The sequence below is a fragment of the Cervus canadensis genome, chromosome 7, assembly GCF_019320065.1.
Source record: "Cervus canadensis isolate Bull #8, Minnesota chromosome 7, ASM1932006v1, whole genome shotgun sequence".
In the NCBI taxonomy this organism is placed as follows: domain Eukaryota; kingdom Metazoa; phylum Chordata; class Mammalia; order Artiodactyla; family Cervidae; genus Cervus; species Cervus canadensis.
This window is the reverse complement of record NC_057392.1, coordinates 5,291,602-5,317,112: the sequence shown is the minus strand read 5'-3', so window position 1 is coordinate 5,317,112 and position 25,511 is coordinate 5,291,602. Positions and strand designations below refer to the sequence as shown.

At 44.0% G+C, this 25,511-nt stretch overlaps 1 protein-coding gene across 15 annotated transcripts in view; it reads left to right on the top strand.

The window, feature by feature from the left end:
• ZBTB38 (zinc finger and BTB domain containing 38) overlaps nucleotides 1-25,511 on the top strand; it is a 77,535-nt gene that overhangs the window by 26,704 nt on the left and 25,320 nt on the right. For 6 of the 15 annotated variants that reach the window (XM_043474241.1, XM_043474247.1, XM_043474238.1 and 3 more), the window contains one exon: nucleotides 6,870-6,974. The exons of 1 other annotated variant lie outside the window; for it this stretch is intronic. The gene's annotated coding sequence lies outside the window, so the exon portion shown is untranslated. Of the gene's footprint in view, nucleotides 1-4,634; nucleotides 4,814-5,201; nucleotides 5,431-5,476; nucleotides 6,076-6,869; nucleotides 6,975-13,287; nucleotides 13,453-25,511 lie in introns of those variants that run through there. 8 more of the 15 variants (XM_043474249.1, XM_043474250.1, XM_043474244.1 and 5 more) reach the window with 6 other exon arrangements.

The following is a 25,511-nucleotide window of genomic DNA, read 5'->3' as shown; positions in this document are numbered from 1 at the left end:
CTTCTTGCTCAGCTCTTATGGGAACATGAACCCCAGACTTCAGTTGCTGTGGGAATGGTATGTTCACTTTATTCTGTCATGTTGAGAGAACTGTGGCCCAGAGAAGTTGGGACTTCTTTAGGTCACTCAGAGAGTTAAGTGGCCTCGCTTAACTCCTAGCCCAGTGCTCTTTCTGCTAAATCAAGATGCTTTTAGGTCACATGGGAAACCCGCTTCTAAACTAGAGGTTGGCAGACTTTTTCTGTAAAGGGCCAGATAGTAAATATTTTAGCTCTGTGAGTGGAGGCAAAACTGAGGATGTTATCTGCATATTTACCTAACAACAAAGAAAACAATTTTTCACAAACTATTGATGAAATTAAAAATATACTAATATATAATATGAATTATATATAATGTATATACTGTCATAGATACAAAAATGAATGGCTGTGTCCCAATAAAATTTCACTTATGGGCAGTGAAATTTGATTTTCATGTAACTTTTCATGTCATGAAATATTGTTTTTCTTTTTTTTTCTCAATCATTTAAAGATGTCGAAACAATCCTTAGCTTGTAGGTTATACAAAAACAGTTGGCAGGTGAAATTGGCCTGTAAGATAGAGTTTGTGGACTAATTTTCTAAGTCAAAAGCTGCAAACTGGAGGCCCACTGGTCAGTCCAACCCACATATGTGCTTTGTTTGACTTCTAACAATAGCTTTAATTGAATCCATTGCCAACTTTGTTTTCTGTTTAACAATATTACTCTTTTTCTTCTAATTATAAAAGTAACATATACTTACCTTGAAATAATTTGGAATGTTACCATTTTGACATGCATTCTCTCAGTCCTTTATGTATGCCCAGTGATTATTTTAATAGTTGAGATAATATTTTTATAGACAATTTTGTATCTTTTTATTTACTTACTATACCATAAGCATTGCATATCACTTTAAAGTCTTTCATTAACATAATCTTTTAAAACTTTATTATGAAAATCTTAAACACGTGTACAACATGGAAAAACTACTTCAATGAAATCCTGTATAGTCATGGCTCAGTTTCAACAATTCTCAATAACTGGCCAATCTTGTTTCATGGAAATCCTCATCTGTATTACTTTAAAGCAAATCCCAGATCACATTGCTTTATCTCTAAACATTTTAGTATGAGTCTCTAAAAGATAAAGATACTAAGAGAGAACACTTTTTTAAAGGAAATAAATGCTAAAGTATTTAGGTATAGAAGAGAATAATATTTGCAACTTACAAATGATTCAAGAAAAAAAAATAGATAAAAAGGTAGATATAGGTGTGGTATACATAGGGTTTTTTGTACTGCTCTAGCAAGTCTTCCATAACTTTGAAACAGTTCTAAATGAAAAGTTTTTAAAATGTGGAATACTAAAAAAAACATGAAAAATGTCAACTAGTGAAAAAGAAAAATAACCACAGTATCATTATCATATCAACAAATAACAATAATTCTTTACTAATATCAAATATCACAGTCAGCATTCAAATCTGTCCAGTTAGGTCATTAAAAAAAAGTGTTCAAAGCACAATTCCAAATAAGGTTCATACAGTACAATTAATATTTCCTTAAATTTTATTTAATCAATAGGTTTCCTTCCCTCTCTTCCTGTCATCCTTGCTATCATCATAAAAATTTTGTTGAAGATAAAATTTGTCTGACTCATAGTTTCCCACAGTCAGAAATTTGAGATTGCATTCCTTCATGCTGTTTTACATGTTCCTCTGTCTCAGAGATTTTCTATAAATTAGAGTTACAGCTAAAGGCTTGATAAGATACAAATTCATTTTCTTTTTTTAATGTGGTCAACATTTTATATATTTTATATAAAAATCCTGATTTGGGCTCCATTGGAAAATTCTGCAGATCTGGCATTCTCATCTGACAACAATGAGTCTGGGACTGGGGAGTGACACCCCCATTCCCCACTTAGGTGGGACATGTATGACCCTCTAGGCCCCAGTTCCTACTACTTCCTGCCTGGCTCCCAGGGGTGGGGAGCTGCCACCCCTGTCTACACCCTACCTCTGCAAGGATTTTGGTAGACTTCTCAACATGACATCACAAGAGGCCTCTCAGAAATGTGGCGGGGATTATAGAAGATTTGGACAGGGACTTTCTGAAAATGCTTGAAGGGAAAGAGATAAGTAGCTATAGAAGAGGAAGCCAAGTGACAGAATCTGGTGAGTGCCCAGGAGGAGGGGAAGAGAGAAATAAAACAATAAATTAACAGAGTAGAGGAAGAATGGGAAGCGGAATGACTTCCAGATTCCTAACCCATGATGGAAAACAAAGGAAGCAAGTGGGTTTATGAGACATGCTTTAGACTTTTTATATATGATGAGACTACGGAAACCTTAAAAAAGAGAAAGAAGGGGGGGGCAGTAAATTGGCCAACAATCTTAAATCAGAAAGCTCAAACAGGCAGTCATAGCAAAATAGAAATCATGCAGGGATTAAACAAAATGAGGTAGAAAACAAGGAAAGCTTCCTACAAAAGGCCACTAGAAAAGGATCAGGAGCCATGCTGGGGAGACACTGAAGAACTACTAAGAGTAGAAATTTAAGACTTTTAAGATTAAAAGTCTTAGGATATTTTTTTATTTGCAAATGCACTGAAATGAAAAGTATTATAAGGATATAAAAATATATCATGCTTAGTTGCTTTGAAAGGAATAAATCTTTATAGAAAAGAATAAATATTATAACAAGTTGGGACGTTCTTGGAAATTTCCAGATAGTTCCCCATACTCAGAAGAATGATTAAGAGAGAGAATATGTAACTGGTTATGAGGAAGGGTGGAAAGTTTTGAAGGACAGGATGATTATGTAAGTTTTAGGCTGCAGTGTTTAAAACTGTTGCTGTGATATTTTAGTTATTAATAACAATTTGGGGGAAATCTACTCGCTTCTGGAGAAACATTTGGCCCTAATGAGAAAGAAATGCCACTGTTTGTGAATTCACAAGTGGATGTAAGGAGCCATTCACTTGCTAAGCCTCTTAGGAAAGCCAGAGCTGATTTCACCCTTAACAAGCTGTTGACAGCATCTGATCAAGGTACCACGGGGAACATGTTAGCAGCACAGAAAGTGGACGGTACAGTCAGACCTGTATTTAAATCCCTTTATGTCACTCAGCATGTGACCTTGGCAGCTTACCCACTGAAATTTTCTAGGGTATAGAAGTGGCTTACCACATGGGAACTAAGATTCTTACTGCTTGGATGGTAGAAACTTACAGCTGTGAATACTTGACTTGCAGCACCAATAACCATAATGCAGATGCTTCACACATATTATCCTATTTAACTATCAAAAAGCCCTATGAGTTAAGTGTAATATTAAAATCAGTGCCATTTTACAGATGAGCAAGCTGAGGCTCACGAGGTTAAGTAACTTGCCTAAAGTCAGCGAGTAGCCTTGTAAGTGACAAAGCTAGGCTTTAAACCCAGGCAGGCCAAACTGAATCCAAAGGCCAAACTGCCTCGCTGTGCCACCCTCCCACCTTCCAATCCCAGGAGGGCAGCATGGAGAGCCGTACCTCATACTGGCACTTTCCAACCTGCGGTTCCTAATCCCCATGCCTGGTTTTCCCAAAAGCATCAATGGAGACACATAAAGTTGCAATCAGACCAGAGATTTCTTCAGTTTGGAGTCCATGATTAACAATGGGTTCGCTCAGGTTTTGAAGTTCTGATGGGCAATGACATACACAAAAACATTCCAGGGTTGTTGTTTTTTTTAAGTGGGAAGATGAACCATTAGTTAATAAATGCAATTTAGTGGAATAGCTCTTTTTGAACGTGACCCACAGAGAAAGAATAAAGGACGCTTGGCTTTGAGGAAGTTAGGAATTGCTAGTGTACATGTGTGTGCACGTTGCCCAACCTATTGGCCTTCAAAACCCTGTCTTTATTTTTAAATTACATGATGCTTTAATTTGACTTTAAGTCAGTATATTTCTCCTTGATTATTAAAATGTTTTACCAACTTTGTATATAATATTGGATTCTACTTTATTCATCAGAATCATCACAATCTTTTCTTCTTTTTGCATTGGGAGTGATTTTTTAAAAATTTTATTGGAGTATAGTTGATTTACAATGTTGTATTAGTTTCAGGGGTACAGCAAAGCAATTTAGTTATACATATATTCATTCTTTTTCCAATTCTCTTCTCTTATAGTTATCACAGAATATTGAGCAGAGTCTCTGTGCTATACAGTAGGTCCATTGTTGCTTATCTGTCTTACAGTAATGTGTGTATATTCATCCCAAGCTCCTGATTTATCCCTGCCGCCCCCACCCCCATGTTTGCCCTTTGGTAACCATAGGTTTTCCGTTAAGAATGTTCACAATCTTAAAACGTGATCAGGAACTAGGTTGCAGAGCGCTGTATTCCAAACTAAAAACAGGATGTTAAGTCATGCAAAGAACAGACTTATCTTTTTAAACTGTAACTTGGGAATGCATCTCTTCAAAAGAAAATTAAAAAAATAAGACTCACACCACCAAAACGCAGACAAGGTGGATGGTTTTGTAGAAAACAAGCAAACAAAACCTGTACAATATAGCTAACTAGGCTGTTAGCTCCTCCAAAAGGCGAGTTTGTGGCAGGCCTCAGTAAATACTTTTTCAATGAGCAGTCCCTGAATCTTTGGAGGAAAGGTCTAGCATAGCAGGCAGTCAGTGCGCTTTATTTCAGGAGGAGGCCTGGGTCTTTTGCGCGAACTAGCTTTCACAGCACTTTGGGAAAGTCTATCTAGGTATCTCCTGTCAGCCATGGGAAAGCGCAGGTGACACTCGATTCCTGATAATTTAAATGAAAACTGCAGTTGACTTTCTCTGAAATCCGCCTCCCTTAAACGGGCAGGGGTTGGATGCTGTCTGGGATCTGGATGCGAACCTGGGGACCCGCCTGCAAACCCAGGCCTGGTTCTGGTACGGACTAGGCTTTGTGGCCGTAGACCCCTAACTGGTTGCCCTTGGGGCGGGTTCTGGGGTCTCCCGAGAGGAGAGAGGCTGAGGCCGCAGCTCCCTTCGTGGCATCTGGGGCCGTTGTGGGCCCCCCCACCTCTCCCCGTCGCGCCCAGGTTGGGTTTGGGGTCTTGCGGGGCCGAGGTGTGTCCCCACCCCACCCCCCCACGTCCCGGGCCTGCCCCTGTCCTCCCGAGGCCTGGTCCTGGGCTCGCTCGTTGGTGCCCCGGAGCCCGGCCCGCGGCTGAGGCCGAGGAGCCCTCTTCCCGGCCGGGTGGCGTCCCCAACCCCGCGCCGGGGGCGGGCCGGGCCGGCCGAGCCGAGCCGCCGGCGTCCATTTTCTGGGCGGTGCTGCGAGACGCCGCGGCCTGAATCGCGGGTCCGGAAGCGCCATGGACCCCCGGGGAACGCGCTCGCGGGGCAGCGGCCGAGCCCTGTAAGTGCCAGCGCAGGGGCCGTGTGCGGGGTGGGCGGGCGAGGCGAGGCCGGCCCGACCCCTGTTCTCCCGGGAAGGAGCCTCAAAACCCGGCCGGGGGACGCTCGCGCGGGACTGGGAGCTCCGCGGACTCTGGAAAGCCGAGGTGTTGCGGGGACCCGGCGCCCGCAGGTGCCCGGACTCCCGGGCCCGCGCCCTGGGAGTCGGGGTCCAACCGCGGAGTCGGGCACGTTGCGCCGCAGCCGTGGCCCATCTGCAAGGCTATGCTGGAGGGCGGGGGTCCGGGGACCAACGCGTACCCTAGGGCGGGGGACGTGACGGGCTCCGGTCCAGCAGGCTCGGGAACGGCGCTGACAGTCGCATCTCCCCTCCCTCGGACCGCGACTGGGACCCCCATCCTGACCCCCCCGGAACCTGAGGATTTCCTTGGTTGAGCACCAAAGCCCCTGGAATTGAATGGGAAGTGCGAAGGCAGGGCCCTGCCCCCCAGGGCTTTGCAATCTCAGCCTCTTACTTCGGCCGTAGTTAGGTCTCCTCTGTTGGTACAACATGACCGCCCGCTGTTAGCCACTTTGCAGGATATATTATAAATCACCTGAGGTTTTAGTCTGTCCGCGGTGCCACTTTATAACTCCTCTCCTATAGGTAAGTGACTAATTCCATTCTGGACTTTGGCCCAAATTAAATATCTCTTCTAAGGATCCATAATGGATGATACGTATTTTGGTGCCTTAGACATATTTTAAAGGTTAGAAACTTTTCTAATTATGAAGCTCAACTACTCGGTCAGGTTCTCATGGTTAAAAAGCATAGGAGGATTAGGTCCGCGGTTTCTGAGAAACTTCTAGTGAGGTACTATCTCTGAGGGTAGTGTTTTTCCAGCAAGAATGGAGACCCATTAGAGGATTGTGAAATCAGTTTAGTGGGTTGCTACCAGATATTTTTTTAAAGATATAGAATATATAATGCAATATAAAAAAGAATAGACTAGAAAATATCAGAGTGCATTGCATATAATAAGAGTAAGCGTTGTTTTCAGGCTTTGGACTTTCAGTTTATGTAATATGATTTTTAAAAATGGTGGGTCACTGTCAAAAAGAGTTTTTAAACCCTGACTTACAGGTTAATAACCCAGGATTTGGAATCTGCAGTGAACCTGTGTTTAAGTCCCGGGTCTAACATAGACCTTGAACAGATTTTGTGACCTTGAACAGATTCTGTGACCTTTCAGAGCCTCTTTTGATGCAGCTGTACAATGGGGGGATGTCTCCTGTGTTTTGAGGACTGTATGAGATCACCTATGTCAATTGCTTTACCCAGTGCTGGACTGACAGTAGGTGTTCTGTCCACATGCTTACGGAAGTCACTTTTGTTTCTGATACGTTCAGTTCTGGCACCTAGTCATGAGACGTTATTCTTTTTGTTTTACTTCTTTTTAGATCTAGGTGTGGAGGAAATGGAGGACTCAGAACCAAGGATTTCCAAGTGATTTCTTCCAAAGCTCAAGACACTAACTCTGTTAAAGCTGGTCTGTTCTAACTGAGGTAATCGAATTTGCATCTTTTGTACTCTACTTGAAATAGGCAATGTTTTTTTCTGAGGGACTAAACCGCTCCCAAGGAGCTTATGCTTTGTGGCCAGCAATCCACCAGGTGGGGATTACAAAGTGACAGTGACATTTAGGCAGGCCGTTATTAAGTAGACATGATGTGTGAGGTGCCTGGTGATGAAGGGGGAACGAAAGCCTTCTAGTTCCAGTTCTGCCAGTGACTGTTGTGAGAGCTTCTGTGAGTCTCATCTTCTGGCTTCTTCAGGCCGGAAGGACCCACAGACGTCACCAAGGCCCAGAGAGTTTAAATGACTCTTCAGGGAGACCCAGTGGGCTGGGTTGGGGCAGGCCTGGAGCTTGCATCTCGATTGCTCATTCATGCAGTCAGCTTCTGGGCCTGCTACAGGGGGAGCACTGTGCTAGGCTCTGAGGATACACATACGAAGAGTCCACCCCCAGGAGGCACACTGTTTGCACCGACATGTATTGACAGCCCAGCAGACTAAGCTCCACCTTTGAAACATAGACAGAGCCCCAGATGATGGTGATAACAACTACCATTGACCAAGCACTTTTGTGTGTGAGTGCAAGGCAGTGTGTTAAATGCTTTAAGTGCTGTGTTTTAACTTACTCCTCACAGTACCTCTGCGAAGTAAGGAAGAATAGATGTGAAGGATTGAAAGGTGAAAATGCAGGCAGGTCATGGAGGACTTTGCCTCTCAGACCACGTTTATGATGCACATTCGGTATGCACAGAGCACAGGGCTAGGACCACGAAGTTCAAGGTAGAGTGCTTGCCCTCCAGGAGCTTGAAACCTTAACTCCAGAGAGGCCGAGTCAAGAGGACAGTGCCTGCCAGTAGCCCCCGTCTCCTCCGCCTACTTCTGCAGCAGTTGGAGTGTACCCAGAAGAGACCGGGGTAGTTGATGTATCACAGTTCTGGCCCCTCAATGCAAGTGTTGTTGTTTTTGTTTTTTCAAGTTTAACGTACTTTTCCATCCATCTGTGGAAACTGATGCTTTCAATTTATAAACAATAGTAAGGCCGGCTCTGAATTCATTTATTCATTCAACAAATGTTTATTGAGCTCTTATTTGGGTATTTAAGGCACTTATTTGGGTATTTAAGACCAAACATATTACTCTGTTTTTACAGTCATGATAATGGTCATGTTCATTCTCTTAGTGAGAAATTATTGCTCAACTGTTAGAATTTTTCTGTTACCATGCCAGGATATCAGCTTCCAAGGATGTTGGAGATTGACTTGTAAATAGGATACCGACTGGATAAATAGGAAAAACCGTTTTTAACAATCTTCAGAAAGGAGTTTCTTTTAAATTTTGATTTTGCTGTCACCATCACCTTTATCAGCAGAGAAAAAAGTATTTTGGCAAGGGGGCTCTCTTTGACTTGAAATGCTCTGCTCTTTTAGCTTGTAGGCCACACAAGACACTGAATCTTCAAAAGTAAAGCAATTTAAGAGATGCTTTAATTTACAAGGTTCAAAGTTAGAAGTAGCTCCAGTGGTTGCCTTAAGTAACAGAAATCAGATTGTAAGCCTGGAATGCTACTTGTAATAAACTTAAGCTCCAAATGGAACAAATGAGATGTTGAGTGTGAATGTGCTTTGCAAACTTCTAGGAGTTCTATAAATGTCACAGCAAATATTTATCGAGTACCTACTTTGAAATCAGAAGAAAAGGCAGGGCAGAAACCAGAGACAGGGAGACCAGTTAGAAGGGCACCACAGTCCACCAAGGAAAAGGCAGGGTGGGAGGAACCTGGGGGAGGCTGGAAATGGATGATAGCAGGGAAATGGGAAAGGAACAGACGCAAAGGGAAAAACTGACCCAATCTGACATCTGAGTAGAGAAAAAACAGCTAAAGCTGACACTGAGATTTTCAGAGCAGTGGTACCCATGAAGACAACTTGGAGAAGGGTGAGGCACTGCATTTTCGAGGGCCTGAGTTTGAAGTGTTGAAGTATGAAGTATGATGTCCCCCAGACGATCAGTGGTTTTGCACCCCAGAGGGAGGCCAGGGCTAGTTTAGAATCACTGATATAAAAAAAGTTAAGAGATGAGAGAACAGATTTTCCAGTGAAAAACCGTAGAGAGGCAAAGCTTGAGGAGGGAACCTTCTGAGAAAAGAAGGAGCTCTGGAGGGCCTAGCAAAAAGTCTGACAAGAGAGCAAGGAAGAATGAGAGAACAGGGCTCTGGCTAGCAGTAGAGAGAGTGTGGAGTGTCTGGCTTCTGCTTGGTCGCTTCAGTCACGGTTCCCAGGCAAGAGTACTAGAGTCAGTTGTCAGGCACTCCTCCAGGGGGTCTTCCCCACTCAGGGAGCGAACCCGGGTCTCCTGCATTGCAGGCAGGTTCTTTACCGCTTGGCCACCAGGGAAGCCCAGATGAAGGAGACAGGGGATATGAGGCCCAAGATGGCCATTGGATTGACAAGTGCTAGATCCCTTATTTGTTGTTTTCCTTTGTAACATGCTGTGACTTGCAGAGTGATATCAAGTGGTTTCATTTCAAAAAAAAAAAAAATGTGAAGACTCACCACAAAAATTTTATCCTAGCAAGCCCCCAAACACACTTCTGACTACTAAAATTTCAAGATGTTAAATGTGGTTTTGATAGATGTCATCTTCTTTATTCTGTTGTCAACAGACGACCAAAGAATATCCGTTGATAGAAAGTTCTTAAAAACTACATTTCTGTTGATGCAAAGGTTTCTAACAGTAATCAGGTTTGTATTTTGCCTTTTGCCATATGACTGTTGTATGACAGGAGAGAGAGAGAGTGTGTGTGTGTGTGTGTGTGTGTGTGTGCACGCGCACGCATGTGTGTATGTGTTTTCATGGGCATATGAGCTTAGTACAATGGAATGAGAAGGCTGGGGTCAGATAAATCTAGTTTCATAACCTAGCTGGGCCATTTTCCAGATTTGTGACTTCAGAAAAGTTATTCTCTAAGCCTAATTTTTTCCATCCATAACTCAAATAGGATTATTTTGGAGATTGAATAATATATAACTTGGTCAGGATCATGCCATAGTAAACAATTAATAAATGCTAATTCCATTCCCCTTACAATTTTTTAGGTATATGTATTTTTGTCTAATATCTGTCTATACCTAAAGGCTTATTTTTATGACTTATTTTAGCATGTTCATTTTGTCATGGCAAGCACATACCTTCCACGATAGCTAGTCTATCCTGTGAGAGTTCAAATGATCTGCAATTTAGTATGGATAAGAATCTACATGGGAAGGAGTTCCCTGGTTGTTCAGTGGTTAAGACTTCACTTTTCAGTGCAGGGGGTGTGGGTTCAATCTGTGGTAGGAGAGAAGATCCCACACACCTCATGGCCAAAAAACCAGAACACTGAATAGAAGCAATATTGTAATAAATATAATAAAGACTTCAAAAATGGTCCACATCAAAAAAAAATTTTTTTTTTTATAAAAGATTACACCTGATGGATTGACTAAAATGTAGGTTCTCAGGTCCTTGGCACAGAGACTCAAATTCAGTAAATTTCAGGCAGACTCCTGAGAATCTTCATTTTAAACAAGTACTGCAGTGATAAAGATTAGCAAACGCCAGTTTTTAGGAAGCAGAGAAAGGAGATAAACCTGAGACTTGTTAGGCTGATTTCAAATCCATAAAGACGTGCCTGTGCTCAAAAGTTTTGTGTTATTCATGTTTGCGAATTATTTTGTAATAAGATAAAGACACATGGATCCCAGATAGTAAAGGAACGGTAGTCTTATCACACCCCACTGTCGCCATCTGCGGTGTATCCATAGCAGTGTTGGGTGACACAGCCCTCATATCAACTTCTTTTCCTGTGGTAACACCCTGTTCCTATGCCCAGAGTTTGCAAAACCAGTGCAACTTTAAATGTTGTTACCAATAATATATTTAATGGCAGTAACAGTGCACAAGCACACCATCAAAATAGTTTGATGCATTTGTCTATCTGACTCTGTCTTCTGGTTGATAAACATCTGTGTCATTATATTTGCTTTTTCTTCACATCTTATAATCATATACTTTTTAGACTAGTTCACATTGTTTCCAACCTCATTTTATAGGTGAGAGAATAATTTATCCTTTTTTCTCCTCCTCTTCCCAGCTCTCTTCTTTATTTATTCACAGGAAAGGATTGAGACATACATACATGTTTGGTGTTAAGCTATTTATGGAGAATATAAAACATATTTGACTCGTGTTTATTAAGTTGCACTTTACATTCCTTATATGTAATTTAAAAATCAGGTGACTCAATGGGGATATGTTTATTAAAACTCTATTGAGTCATTTTATAACTGTTGTTGGCATTCCACTGACGGCTCACTTCTTTTGGAACAGGATGCCAGTGTCCTGGAACCTTGCTTAGAATTAGGGCTTCTATGTCTAAACCCATAGGCCCTGAGGGGAGAAGACTGAACTGAATTTCGTGAAGACCATTCTGCCTGTTACGTGCATTATCTCAGCCATCTTACTGGAATCTCCAAATAACTGGTGTGGCAGAAATTGAGTCTGAGAGGTTCGGTCTGATGTTGTAGACATGAGTTTTTCACACTCTGGGCTCTTATCTAGCTCCAAAGTCCAGGCTTCTGTCTCCACACCCCAGTAGTTTCCCCAGCCACATACTGAGAGCATGAAATAGCTCATCGTTCCTGATTGTGGCTTAGAGACCCTTGCCCCTGGTATTCCAGTAATCTCAGAATTTTTGACAAGAAGCGAATGGACAGAGGTACTATGCAAACTTGAATTCATTCAACAAATGTGAACTCGGTGCTAGGTATCATCAGATCAAGACCCTGCCCTTAGGGCCTCCCTATCTTTCTCACCTGTTCTTATCTATCATCTAAGTGCTGCTGCAGGCTTGTCTTTTAAAGAGAAGACACCAGTGGATTGCTGCACTGATAAGGTCAAAGATTTGTGTCTTGCTGTAGCTGTCATTAGACTTCCCTGGTGGCTCAGACGGTAAAGCATCTGCCTATAATGCCGGAGACCCAGGTTTGATCCCTGGGTTGGGAAGATCATCTGGAGAAGGAAATGGCAACCCACTCCAGTACTCTTGCCTGGAAAATCCCATGGACAGAGGAGCCTGGCAAGCTACAATCCAGGGGTCGCAAAGAGTCAAGACACGACTGAGCGACTTCACTTTCACTTTCACTTTATAGCTGTCACTGTCCCTGTGTGGGACTTTATGTTCCCAGAGTTGCTCTGTCACTTTGAAAGTTTAAAACAGTTCCTCAGGGGATTGCCCTGAGGCCCTAAGGAAGTCTACAGGGGTAAGAACTCAGAGCCCTGCAGTGGGGTTTTGAGGGGGAGGTCAGAGACCATCATGTAAAAGATCAGACTGGAGGCCTTGGACTGGTTCCCGTGACCCACTGTGCTGCCTTGGGAAAGAAAGGCACAGAATTGTGCTGGCTTTATTTCCTCACCTGTAACCTGAGGAAGTTTGGTTCAGTGATGGAAAAGGCTCCTTCCAGCAGTAATTCTACTTCCTCCCTGGTAGAAAAGCAAGCAGATGGTAATTCCACGTCTGAGGTTGGCCAGAGATCCCAGTTGCGAAGCTCCCTCCCACTGTCCTCCAAGGGGTACTTGTACTGGCCAGACCTTGGGTCGGGCCTTTACCCATACACTTTTGAGGAGAGTGCATGGGTTTAAGGGTGGGAGAGATAGTCTGCTCTGGAGGAAATGAGGATTTGTTTCTACTGGTTGGGGAATCAATCAACAGGTGACAAAATGGGAGGTAAGGAATCATGTTTTGAAACTGTATGGCTGGAAAGAACCTGAGAAATAAACTAGCCCAGCCTCTTCATGTTCCAGATAAGAGAATGGAAGTGCAGGGAAGACGTAGGATTTGCTCAGGGTCATACCACTTGTGGCAGACAGGGAACAGAAGCTAGTGTCCCTTGCCTGTCCAGTTTGCTGCAGAAACAGGTAGGTCCTGTCCTAAGGTGGATTATCAGGAGAGCAGGAACGGGCAGTCAGCAAGCCAAGCCTAAGGAAGCACTGGCTCTCTCCAACTGTTCTGTTGATGAGAGCAGCCCGCCATGCCTGCTGGGCTTCTTACAGACGTCACCAGAAAGACACCACAATGCAAACTTCCTGTTCCATCGAAGCTCTTGGATTCTTGTCAATTAAGAGAGTCAAGAAAATTTCCTTTTAATCTAAGAGAGGCAGAAGGCTGTCTCCTATTTTTTAAAGCATTTTTCCTCTCTCATTTAAGTGAAAATTACTAAGGTCTCCAATAATTTAGTTTTGAGAGGAATGTAGCATTTTTTCTAGGAGTATAAAGAGGAAGACCCAGCTTGCACAGACCATGTTGCTGGTCACACTTGTGCGCGTGGTCCTCGTCGCCCCGTGGTCCTGAGGAATCCAGTGGCTGTTCAAGTGCTAGAGGAGCATCCTGGGGTTCTTTCGGCCACCCCCTGAAGGCCGGCTTTGTGCCAGGTGAGAACAGATACAAGCTGCCACTTCCTGCTTTGTGCATGGGATGTTGTTTCTAGGTCCCGTTCTGTTTGTGTCATTTTTCCTGTTTGTGTGTTAGAACACTTGTGATTATTTGCAGAGTTGATTATCACTAGATAATAAGACCAGCGATTCAGTAAAAACAGAGCTGAATTTATTATCTCACCAGGCAGAAGACAGAGGCATTCAGAATCCGTCTCCCCAAACGCATAAGCATTTTCATGCAGGCATGGAGATTTCTGATTAGCTCTAATAGAACGCCGATTCACTTCTAGACCAAAGGGAGGATTTTTTTGGTCTCAGAATCTACTCAGCATTCTGGTCTGTCCCTGTGTAGACCCGTCTATTCTGGTCCTATAGTCCTTGACCCGAACTCAGAGAGCAGGGATGCCAAGGTCTCGGGTGGTCCTTGGTACTCGTAGGGGAGGCTGTGGCCAGCCTTACTGCATCCCGGGTCCCTGCTGCAAATTTCTTCTGTTGCATGTTCCACCCTTTCCCTCAGACTAATGCATGTTCCATCTTTGCTTTAAAACGGGAAGGGGTGGGAGGACCACTTTGAGCAAGGCGAAGTCACAGGGATAGACGGAAAAAGGGATGACGTGGCAGTGAAATGAAGCCCCAAATGGGGTTTTACTCAGACATTAGAGAACTGGCCTACCCCGGGTGCTGTGCTAAATCGGGTTTGAAAAAAAAAAGCCTGACCTTTAAGATTTTTTCCTGTCAAGGTCTAGCAATTCTGGAGTTTTCTTTAGCCACTCTACCCTGCAAGTTGACTCTTTTTGCATAGAAGCATTGTAAATTACCTGGGAGAACGTTTTGTTTTTTTCCCTGTAAATGAATATACACTGCAAAGTGAGTTCTGACCTTGTTTGGTTGTTTATTTAAGTCTGAATATTCATTTTTGTTTTTTGACAAGTTTCAGGAAATCACTCAAGAGCTTTGTACCATGTTTGAATGATCTATTTTAAGACTTTCTTTTCTATTGAATGATTGGCATGTCTGATAAGAAGACTGCGCGTCCCTATTTTAGGAAATACTTTTCGAGGTCCTTAACTTCTCTTTTTCATGTATGAAGCTTAAACAGAAATCTTACCTCCAATCCTAGCAGCTCCCTTACATTAAAAATGACCTGTTTCCCTCCTATGAGGTTCTCTGGTTCAGAGAGAAAAACAAAAGTCGGGTGATTAGTCATTGTGGCGTTCAGCAAACAAACACTTTGGAGGCCATGTAAATCATGTCGCTGGTGGGGCAAAAAAAAAAAACAGGTTATATCTGTCTCTAGCACTGACTCTTGTGAAAGGTAAGTGCCCTGTGTTTCCAGAAGGTCCCCTGAGTGCCCCTGGTTGTTGCGTTCAGGTTTCTGAAACCCGGTGGCCATTTTCTGTGCGTTTGAATCCCTGTGCTAACCCCTCCCCCTGAGGAGTCCATGAGCATTTGTTTTCTAAAATGAAAGCACAGGCAGAGACTCGAGCCGTTCTACAGAACAGCCTATTTTTAGATTTTTTTTTTTTAATCAGTGTATTTAAAGCATAATATTTCTAAACAGTTTATTGTGGGCTTTTATCTACACTGAGTTTAGGTTTGTCTGGGGAATTTTACATTTTTTTTTTTTTTTAATGCAGGCAACATATTTATTGATGTAATTGCTCCCTGTTCCCTTCGCCCCCAGATCGTTTCACTCTAAAACAGGTGAGCAGGGGGAACTGTTTGGATACCCACTGCCAGAAACCTTCATTTAGTTTTGATCAGATTTATTTTGAGGGTTAACTTGGCAGAAGCAAACAGGAATTTAGTTCCTTTAATACTTTGCCCTCCCCCCGCCCCACAGTTTTTCCCAGTTTCCTTTGTCTGAACCACTGTGCATCCATGTGTGTGTCTGGCCAGAGTTTTGGTAGCATTTCCGCAGTACAGAAAAGCTTCTGAGCCTCTGGTCTTGCGTCAGCCCAGCTGGTGGGCTTGTTTGACGGTCCCTCTAGTCACCCGCACGTCCTGAACTGCAGGGTGAGGTGACAGTCCCACAAGGTCTGTGTCATACCTGGCCTCTTTCCAGAGATTGCGTTATTGCCAGTGGTGGCTTCAAACTGGAAAAATGGAAGGTGGAAGAGAAATGATGGAAAACACTGCGGGGAGAGATTTGTGGAAAACAGAAGAGAAGGCGTGTGTACAAGGAAAGTATCTACGTGGACTCAAATAAATAGCTGACAGCCCAGGGCCATAAAAATCATTTCTGTACATTGGCATTTGGATGCTTAGATTGGTCTCCAGACCAAGGGATTCGCTCTGCACCAGCACCCCCAAAGTCTCTATACCAGGTAGGGTTGCTTCCTTGAAGAGATCGCCACTGTTGCACTGAGAACTCCTCTGAGATTCCCCAAGTGTCTTGCTGGTTAGGCTTTATTGTGTTGACCCTATTGTTTGACATCCGGGCTGTGCTTCTCTGATCTAGTTTCTAGAATTGTTGTTGTCTTGGTAATGCAGTGATGGAGCATGATATCAATTCAGAATGCCCTTACCGAGTAAGGAGCTGTGCATCCTCTGTAGTTACTGCTTCCCTTGTTACGTCACCTGCTAATGGTGAATATGGAACCCTCTTTTCCTGGATTTATTTTTTTAGTTAAAAAAATTTTTTTTGGCCATGCTGCATGGGATGCAGGATCTTAGTTTCCCAACAGAGGATCAAACCTGCACCCCCTGCAGTGGAAGCATGGAGTCTTAACCACTGGACCTCCAGGGAAGCCCCTGGAACCCTCTCTAAAAATGGATGCCTCTGAAAGTGTGAGTCTGATTGTGTGGAGGTCTGATGAGGAGTTATCATCCCTTTCTCAGAGCTTGAGCAGACCGTATCGTTAAAATGACTTTAGGGATCATGGTCCAGTGGTTATTACTCTGTCCTTTCACTGCTGGGACCCAGGTTCAATCCCTGGTGAAGGAACTAAGAGCCTGCAAGCTTTGCAGTACAGCCAAAAATAAACAAAAATTTAAAAATAAATAAAATAATTTGAAACAAAGTGGAGAATTTGATATCTACCCTCTTTGTCTCCCAGGACTCATATAGTAGGAGATTTTCCACATGGGAGTGAACAAACTAGAGGGAACCTGAAGAAATATTATGTGACCCAAATATATTCCGGGTTAAGGCTTCTGACCACCTCTTCTTCATTAAAATGGAGTACTTCTGTAGTTTTGAAAGCTTGAATACTGGTATCTCACCATCTAAATTTTAGGAGGCCTGTGAATCACTGTAGGAATCACTGATACGTTACAGGCCTAAGTGATGTATCTCTATGTCATTGTAGTTAGGGTCTAAAATGCTGATATATACAGGGACAGGAAGGTGATACGAATGTTCAGTGTAGGCTGGATTTAAGAAGATAGAATGGTTAGATCATGGCAAACTGGAGGACATGAAAACTTCTAAAGTACTGTAGGGCTGAATGAACCAGGTCTGCAGGCCGATTCAGCCTCTGGACTACTGCTCTGCTCAGCAGTTGTAGAGCTTCACCATCTGACTCAATCCACCAGGCTGGATTTCCTCACTGGCAACCTGCCCAGTCTTTTCCTGCAGAGCGTTGGGCTTGGAGCTCTCCAAGGCCCAGCCCAAGAAAATTTCATGGCCATTGAGCCTTCTCCATGTCACAGCAAAGAAAGGAGCTACTTTGGCTGTGAAGTGTGTCCATCTCATACAGGCAAAGTGATTCGTTGGGAGAACACAGCTTTTGTGTCCAAGGACATCTGGAGAGGCATCAGACAAAGCAGCCTTGATTAAGCCGCTCTGTGCTCAGAGTGCCCATTTCAGGCTGCAACAGGAAGAACCCACCAAAGGAACCCCCATCTTATCTGGCCTTGTCACTCCCAAGGCAGCTAAATGCCAAGGTTGATCTGGATGGTCTTGGGCAATGGGGTGAAAACAGGGGACAGCAGTCATATCTTGATATACCTGGTCTATGATATTGACCTCCTTGGCCCAAGGATGCTTTCTGAAATATCAGGCAGTTAGCTGCTTCCTAACTCATCCTAGGCTGGGACAATGTGAGAGTTGTCCTCCCTTTTTCTGTTGACACTCTATTGACTTTCCGAACATCCTGGAATTTATAATGCCTTCCCTTTTTTCTAAACATCTTTTAATCACTCTCCTTTTCATCAGCTCTCTTGGTGCTAAGTGGGTCATAATGTCTGCAAATAGTCAGCACAAGGCCTGGCATGTAGAAAGTGCTCAGTAAATATTAGTTTTCATCGTCATTGGCACCATCATCATCACCATGATAACTTGTCATCTCGCCAGCAGATATGGAAACTTGGTTTCCTTGAACCTTACACTTGGTTGTGTACCTCCACCATCCCCACCCTGACGTAAAGGAAGGCCCACACATAGATAACCCACTGTGTCAGACATTGCACTTCACATGGTCCTCAGCTGACTCCTGTGTGTTACTGTCCAGGGAGAACCACTCTAGACACTGCAGTGAAGCAGAGACAGCAAATCCTTGTGGATTTGCTAGCTCAGCAGTACTTTGGGACAGTCTCTGGGTGAAGGCTACGGAGAGGTGTGCCTTTTCATATTATGATGGGGTGGTTGTATGATGGGGTGGTTTTGACCACACTGAGAATCTGATCCTGAAGGCTTTGTCCCCTGGCTGCGACTTTAACTTCAGCCAAGTACTGGACTCCTTATTCACCCACCCCCACCACTCACCATCGACCCTCTGGTCATGCGAACCCTGTTGCTGAGAAGGGGAATTCCTTGTTAGAGGGCAGACAGCTTTTGTGCATCAGGGAGCCCATGCAAATAGTAATAATGTAGAACTTTGAAGGTAGAGCATGTATAGATATAAAAATGAGGGCAGTCTGTGAAGATTTTGGGACACTGGTAGGTGATGAGAAGGGAGGTGTAACCAAACCTTCTTCACTGTTGTTGACTGAGAGTATTGCCTGCTCCTTGGAAACACTTTTTTCTTTTTAAGATTTTTTTGATGTGCACTGTTTTTTAAGGTCTTTATTGAGTTTGTTACATTATTGCTTCTGTGGATTTTTTTTAAATGTTTTTTGGGTTTTTGGCCACAAAGCATATGGGATCTTAGCTCCCCGACCAAGGATCAAACCCGTACCCCCTGACTGCCAGGGAAATCTCTCCTAGGAAATATTTCAGAAAATGGAAAAACTGATGCCATGCTCCCATGGTGACTTATTGTTTGGACTGGAAGTTACTAAGGTGGTGAGGAGAAAATGGCCACAGCATCCTAGAGATGAAATCCTAGCTTCATGTCAAATTCATTTAGTTTAGAAAGTGAATTAAATAAAAGCCTTTTCAGGCCTTCAAAGCGCTCACCTCTATTTTGAGGGTAATGTGGTCTAGTATTTTATCAATTGGTAATTGTGGTGCTTTTTTCTGTTTTCTAAAGTACTTTCAGTTGGAGCCCTGGATACTTAGTGGCCTGGGATCCCTAGGGCTGCACGAGACTTAGAAGTGGAGCTGTATACTTAACGGATGACTCTCTCTTGGGTTTTTTTTTTTTTTTTCCCCCCACCTCTTCCTGCCGCTGTTGGAGAACTTAGCTTGGAGTTCTGGACTCCAGTCCTCTCCCTCATCCACCCAGTTGAGTTATTGTCACGGTGTCTGGTAGCCTGCTAGATGATGTTTCTACATCCCCAAAACTGTGAATGTGATCTTTTTTGGGGAAAAAAAATGGGTCTTTGCAGATGTAAATTTTCAAGGATCTTGAGATGAATTCATCCTGGATTATCAGGTGGACCCTGAATCCAATGACAAGTGTCCTTATAAAAGACACACAGAAGAGAGATGCAGAAAGGGGAGGGCCATGTGAAGATGAAGGCAGAGATTGGAGTTATGCAGCCACAGGCCAAGGGACCACAGAACCATCACAAGTTGGAAGAGGCAGGAAGGATTCTCCCCCTGGAGGCTTCAGAGAGGGCACGGCCCTGCCTACATCATGGTTTTGGACCTCTGGCCTCCATAGCTGTGAGAGAATAAATCTCTGTTGTTTTAAGTCACCAAGTTTGTGGTAGTTTGTTATGGCAGTGTTAGCAAACTGATACAGTGTCCAGCCTAACCTTGATTCAGAAGTGCCTGGGAACTTAGGAAAAATCAGTTTCTGGGGTCTTACCCCCTGGCTGTTCTGATTCAGTCTGGGGTAGCACCAAGAAACTAAATTTTTAGTAAGAACCTCCAGGTGATCCTGACACATCCAGTCACCTCTCAGTATTGGTATTGATCAAGTTCCTTCTTTTGCCCTATTTCTTTTTCATCTCTCTCATCTGCTTTCCTTGGGCATCATCCATGCTCATGTGTGCAGCCAGCTTATGTGTCAATGCGATGCATGGCTGCATCTTCAGCCCGGCTTCCTCTTAGCATCAAAGTCCATCGTGGATCAAAGTCCACTGTGGAGGCATCCTGCTTGAAAGTGCCAGCTGCGTCTCCCACGGGCTCCTCAGAGAGCACACTGACTTAATTCTTCTTCTGCCAGACCGTCCCTCTGGTCTGGTTCCCCCTTTCTCTCTCCTTGAGTTTATAACTAGTTGATTCTTCCATTCAAATAGCTTTTACTTATTTCTCTCTTTGCCATCCCCAGCTGTCTCCTTGCCTTCTTTCCAGCCCCCTCCAGACATCCTTCTCATCAGACTACTCCCAGAATGACCTGTCTGCATATTTGTTTAAATGATTCCTGCTTCAGATCTTTTAAAGGACTCACCATTGTCCTGGGTGCACATTAGAATCACCTGGAGAGTTTTTCCTTTTTACCCAAGACCAAATGAATTAGAATCTTGAGATGGAGCCTGAGTGTTTGTGTTCTCAAGTTCCCATAGGTGATTCCAGTATGCAGCGGTAAGGTTTCTCTACCAGGCTAGAGGATCAGATCCAAGGCCCTCCTGATGCTTTCTTCATGACCAGGTCCCTGCCAGTCTCTCTGTCTCCATCCCCCGTCCGGCCCTGCCCAGCGTCTGTGGAGCAGACATCCCACCTCTTTGTGTGCTTCGTCACTAAGTCGTGTCTGTCTCTTTGCAACCCACAGGCTGTAGCCCGCCAGGCTCTCTGGCCATAGGATTTCCCAGGCAAGAATACTGGAGTGGGTTGCCATGCGCTTCTCCAGGGGATCTTTCCAATCCAGGGATCCAGCCCGTGTCTCTTGCATCTCCTGCATTGGCAGGCAGATTCGTTAACACTGAGCCGTGTGGGAAACCCCACCTCTTTGCCATTCTCCAAATGTGTCATTCTGTTTCCTGCTCCTTTGCCTTTGCCTGACCTCTTATCAGAATAGCATGCATTTTTTCTTCTTGGATCCCAGAGAAATTCTCCCTGTCTCTCAAGACTCGGTTCCACCTCGTCTTCCCTGACTATCTTTCCCCAAACTCAGTGTAAAGCTGCCTCCTTCAAAGCCCTGGGCGTGCTCATTAGAGCACTTCCGTCATCACGGAGGAGCTGTTTGTCTGCATGTCTGTGTCCTCCATTGGACTGTGGGCTCCAGGAGCTTCCTGAAAAGAAAGAAATGATTAAATAAGGCCAAGGAGACGAAATCATTTTTCTGCTTCTCTGAATCATGGTATCCACACTGCGTTATAGTACATCAGGCACTTTTTAGAAAACAAAAGTCTACTTAAGGGACTTCCCTCGTGGTCCAGTGGCTCAAATTCCACACTCCCAAAGCAGGGGGCCCAAGTTTGATCCCTGGTAAGGAAACTAGATCCCACATTCAGCAACTGAGAGTTCACAGGCCACAACTAAAAAAACCCTGTGTGCCACAAAAAAGGTAGAAGATCCCTAGTGCACAGTCCTGGTGCAACCACATAAATAAATAGTAAAAAAAAAAAACAAAAAACTCTACTTGGTTTTAGTGAATATAATGAAGTTGTAGCAGTAGAAGCAGTAGTATATAATACCATTAAGTGAAAACCTAGTAAAGGCTAGTCAAATCTAGTCAAAGCTATGGTTTTTCCAGTAGTCATGTATGGATCTGAGAGTTGGACCATAAGGAAGGATGAGTGCCGAAGAATTGATGCTTATGAACTGTGGTGTTGCAGAAGACTCTTGAGTGTCCCTCGGACTGCGAGGAGATCAAACCAGTCAATCCTAAAGGAAATTAGTCCTGAATATTTTTTGGAAGAACTGATGCTGAAGCTGAAACTTCAATATTTTGACCACCTAATGTGAAGAACTGACTCATTAGAAAAGACCCTGATGTTGGGAATGGTTGAAGGCAATAAGAGAAGGGGACGACAGAGGATGAGATGGTTGGATGGCATCACCGACTTGATGGACATGAGTTTGAGTAAGCTTCAGGAGATGGTGATGGACAGGGAAGCTTGGCCTGCTACAGTCCATGGGGTTGCAAAGAGTTGGACACGACTGAGTGACTGAACTGAACTGAAGTGAACACCTGCTAGCTGAGGTCTCTGTAATCATTGCCTCATTTAACTATCAGGATAATCATCTCAGGCATCATTCCTATTTTACAGAATGAATTAAATAAAGCACTATGTGGTCAAGTCATGCAGAATGGCAGAGAATATGAAGTAAAATGCATAAATGATCAGCTAGTCAGCAGTATGTCTGTGGTATATAGGCTGAACAGGAAAAACCCATTTTTTTTGGTAAAAATAGCTAATGATGTGTAGTTTTTTGAATGGCAAGTACACATTTGACACTGAATTTGGCCTACAAAGATACACAGCTACTAAACATATCAATCAGAAGATGAGATGGTGGTTTATATTTACTAATATTTAGAATCACATAAATACAGTCTTCCTTTTAAGTATGCTAGAGGGAATTTGATCCAGAGTCACACAATCAGGGTTGAAAAACCCAACCTTGTCAACTGTAAGCCATGTGGTGTTGTGATTTTGGTTTAATTTTTCTGAGCTTTAACATCATCATCTTTGAAATGGAAATATTATTTCACAGTCCACAGGGGTGTTATGAGAAGGGAGATCAGATGTGTGCAGAAGTGCTTAGTAAAAGTCATTGTTGTTTAGTCGATAAGTCGTGTCCAACTCTTTGCAACCCTATAGACTGTAGCCCCGCCAGACTCCTCTGTTTATGGGATTTCCTAGGGAAGAATACTGGAGTGGGTTGCCATTTCCTTCTCCAGGGGATCTTCCTGACCCAGGGATACAGCCCATGTCTCCTGCTTGGCAGGCAGATTCTTTGCCATTGAGCCACCAGGGAAGCCCACTTTGTAAATGGTAGAGGGCTAAACAGGACTAAGATGAGGTGTTCTTTCTTTTTGTTCTGTGTTTGCTGATCAAGAAAGTTTCCAGAAAGTTGGCATTTGGAAAGACGCAGGATGGGGAAGGCAGTGTTTTTCCGGGTGAGCAGATACGGGCACTGGAACAATTACAGGCTGGCTGTACTCTCCGAAGCAACAGGATCCGAGGATGCTGGGATGGGAGCCCCTGAAAAACAAGTGGCCTGAGCTAGTTAGGATGAGGGAATGAAAAGAATGTTTGGCAAATTAGTCTTGCTGTGCTTGTTGATACAATGGAGCTGCTGCTGCTAAGTCACTTCAGTCGTGTCCGGCTCTGTGCGACGCCATAGACGGCAGCCCACCAGGCTCCCCCGTCCCTGGGATTCTCCAGGCAAGAACACTGGAGTGGGTTGTCATTTCCTTCTCCAATGCATGAAAGGGAAAAGAGAAAGTGAAGTCACTCAGTTGCGTCCGACTCTTAGCGACCCCATGGACTGCAGCCCACCAGACTCGTCCGTCCATGGAATTTTCCAGACAAGAGGACTGGAGTGGGGTGCCAGTGCTTTCTCCAACAATGGAGCTGAGAGAATGCCTATATCCAAGGACCAGCCCGGGACCCACAGATCAGCTCCAGGGCCTTGCCATCTTGTTCTTTAGCTCATAGTCTATTCCCAACAACTTTACCCCCAGCAATTCTGGAGTTTTACAGTCTCAGGGTAAAAGCTCACTTACCCTGAGGTGCCAGTGTCTCCATCCAAACATATTAGTGTATTAACACACCGGAGCTTCTCTTCGCAGAGTCAGGGTCGCTTCCTGATAGCGCGGCTGTAACCTTCCTTCCTCCTTTAGATGAAACTGAGCTTTATCTTTTTTTATTCTAATAAATTGAAGAATATTTTCTAAGTCGTCTTCAGTATAACAGTCCTGATGTTAAAGTCTGAGTGGGTAAAAAGAATGATCATATTCTGCCAGTCTGGAGGAGAGCAGAGGAGAGCGCCTTTTTTCACAGACTTTATCACCCTAGACTTACCTGGAAGTTTCTGAAGGAGGAGTCAGCATATCGTGTTTAAGGAATCAGTAGGTATATTTTAAGATAGCATTGTCTTTCTGAAATATTCCAACAGACTAGAAATATGGACCAAAGGAACACAATTACATTTCACGAGAATGAGTGAATTTTTGAAAGAAAAGAAAGATAATGCTAAGTCGTATCTGACTCTTGCGACCCCATGAACTGTAGCCCGCCAGGCTCCCTCTGTCCAGGAGATTCTCCAGGCAAGAATACTGGAGTGGGTTGCCATTTCCTTCTCCAGGGGATCTTCCTGACCCAGGAATAGAACTCAGGTCTCCCGCATTGTAGGTAGATTCTTTACTAGCTGAGCTACATGGAAAGACTACGTGAATTTTTGAGGATCAGTTTAAAAATTCAGCCTTGGAAGTTGGGAAGCCAAGGAAGAAGAAGAACACAAAGGCAGAAAGGAGAACTCCATGCCGAAAAAAGAGTCTGCATATTATAAATAAAATCAATTATCACACACTCACTATTTGCTATGTACTTGCCCTGGCTGGGTGCCTGTGTGTGTGTATGTGTGTGTGTGTGTGTGTGTGTGTGTGAAGTTGCTTCAGTCACAGCTGACGCTTTGCAACCCCATGGACTGTAGCCCACCAGGATCCTCTGTCCATGGCGTTCTCCAGGCAAGAATACTGGAGTGGGTTGCCATTTCCTTCTCCAGGGGATCTTTCCAACTCAGGGATCAAACTCGCATCTCTTACATCTCCTGCGTTGGCAAGTGGGTTCTTTACCACTAGCACCACCTGGTACTCTCATTGAATCCCCCCAGCAGCCCACGAGGTCTGTATGATTTGCTCCAGTTAATATGTGAAGAGACTGAGGCTTGGGGAAGTCAAGTCCTGCGTCAGTGAGCAGGTCTGGTGGCCGCCAGTTGAGGAGTATGGTGATATGCTTAAGGTGTATGGAGCCAGAAATCTGGAAACCTGTTTTAGTGATACCATGAGACCTTACGCAAGTCATTCTACTTCTCTGTGCCTCCATTTTCTCATATCTAAAATGAGAGGGTTGGACCAAACTATCTAAAGTTCCGTGTCTATAAAATTCTCTTTGCGGGGCCCAGTTGAAGGAACTGGAGATGTTTAGCCCTGGGAAGGGACGTGCAAACCGTCCAAGGGCTGTCGCATGCAGAGGTCACAGTTGAGGGTTTCGTGTGAGGACTGCTCCTCTAAGGAGGAAATTCCCACACTGGGTGGGGTGGTCCCCACCCCTGGTCTGAAGAATCTTGAGAATCCATCTGTAGCAAATGAAGAAGGAGTTAGAAGGCATGCTCCACTAAGAAGCTTGTTCTCTACTTTTTGTTATCTAAAACACCCAACGTCTATTTATTTTGAAATGAAATTCTTTCATCTGCCCATTTTGAGAAAGGTTTTGGGGACTGGATCCCCAGTGACTTAGGACCTAAGAGCATCTCTTGGTGTGGACTCAGCACCATCTTGTGGACATGGTACTGGGAACTGGGAATGTAGTCCAATCATCAAGTGGAAAAGAACTTCAGGACACAATCATGAAACAGTTGCTGCCTTGGGAAAGGCTCCTCACGGGTCATAAGGGGCTGATCCCTTAGACAAACTGCCTGCTCTCAGCATGAGGGTCTGCCTTGGGGAATTTACTTTTATGTCTATAACCCTGTTACTATGCCCTTGACACCTGGGAGAGTAGAGTGGGCAGGTTCAGTGACCCAGTAAGCCAGACCTTCCAAGGTGTTGTATACAGCTCCTGGGGTCCTATTTCCTAGCAGGGTAAGAGGCATCAGTACAGAGGCCTCAGGA